Here is a 1,301-nt window from a genome sequence, read left to right on the forward strand (position 1 = left end):
CTTAGAGCCCTGACTTCCCCCAAAGTACAGCCTCCTGGAGGTGGCCCCTCCACCCCACACCAGTCCGCCCGCACCCCCAGAACCCGGGCCGGCGCACCGCCCTCCTCCCCCGCGCGCTGACTCCCTCCTGCGCAGCGCGTGTACTCTCGCCACGCCGCGCCCGGCACTGCAGCACTGGGGGGAGGAGGCAGGCGGAGGCGGAGGCGGAGGACCGCAGCGTGCAAGCCCAGAGCCACTTTGCCGCCCCTCCTCTTGCCGCTGACTCGCTCAGAGGAGTCACCACTCCTCCCGAAACAGTCGAGAGTGGCACACGGAGGCGGCCCCGGGAAGCCAGGCAGAGCGGTGCCCCGAGGCTGACTCTGCTTGGGGCTGGAGATCCCTGGCAGCTGGAGCGGTGAGTGAGTGGTCCCTGAAGGCGGCGGTGGCGAGACTTCGCTTTCCGCTGGATTTGTCTTCCGGACCCGGAGGTCGGGCGCTGCAGCCCGGGGAACTTTTCCAGCCTGGCGGAGGAGCAACTTTGTCTCGCCTGGCCAGAGGAAAGCTGCTGCAGGGGCTCGGGGAGGCTAGTGGGAAGGAGTCTGTAAGTCGGACGTAAAACAGTTGGAGGAACCCCGGTGTACTGGGGGCAGGTCTGGGAACGAGGGCGCACCTTCCGAGGCTCCTGGGGGACGCGGGAGTTGCATCTGCGGGGCCCTCCTCCCCCATTTATTGGTGTCGGGGTTCGCTGGGCAAAAGGAGGCTGATTTCACACCGGCAGCCCCGATCCCCGGCGGCGCGCGGGACCTGCACTTGCACCGCAGCCGTGGGCTCAACTTTTCGGCGAAGATCCCTCTGCAGACGTGAGTGTGGCGGGAGGGCAGAGGGAGCCGCAGAGAGTGCTGCGGGAGCCTAAAAGAAACACCGTGCATTTTCAAACTCATGCACAGAAATACCCAGAGCCTGGAGGGCGCGAGAAGGCTAGAGACCGGGGGAAACCCGCGGGGCCGCGCTCTTTCCAGAAGCCCTCGCTGCCCTACTCCTCGCTTTCACTCCGCCAGAGCCTGCTGAGCGCCAACTGTGCCCTGGGCGGCAAAAGAGACCCCGGCGCGTGCTGCTCAGCAGGGGACAGGGACCCCTTCCCCGGTAGATGAACTACCGAGAAAACCCGAGGAAGGACCAGAAGGCTGAAGCCAGCCCCTCTGGCACCTGCTCCGGGGCGGTCTTTGCTCCGCCACCCCAGGCTCAGGTCCCGGGAATACTTTCCTCTTGTGTGTCACGGGGACGCCTCTGGCTGGGCCCCCGGGGACTGCGGAATGCGGGGA

At 66.7% G+C, this 1,301-nt stretch overlaps 1 protein-coding gene across 4 annotated transcripts in view; it reads left to right on the forward strand.

The window, feature by feature from the left end:
- The first annotated feature begins 320 nt into the window (after positions 1–320).
- The window catches only part of Sv2c (synaptic vesicle glycoprotein 2C), a 206,865-nt gene continuing 205,884 nt past the window's right edge, over positions 321–1,301 (forward strand). For 3 of the 4 annotated variants that reach the window (XM_010619116.3, XM_033761491.1, XM_033761488.1), the window contains exon 1: positions 321–394. The gene's annotated coding sequence lies outside the window, so the exon portion shown is untranslated. The remainder of the gene's footprint in view (positions 395–1,301) is intronic. The other variant, XM_010619115.3, reaches the window with a different exon arrangement.

This window comes from Fukomys damarensis, unplaced genomic scaffold, assembly GCF_012274545.1.
Source record: "Fukomys damarensis isolate Sample0158 unplaced genomic scaffold, DMR_v1.0_HiC HiC_scaffold_1, whole genome shotgun sequence".
Taxonomy (NCBI): Eukaryota; Metazoa; Chordata; class Mammalia; order Rodentia; family Bathyergidae; genus Fukomys; species Fukomys damarensis.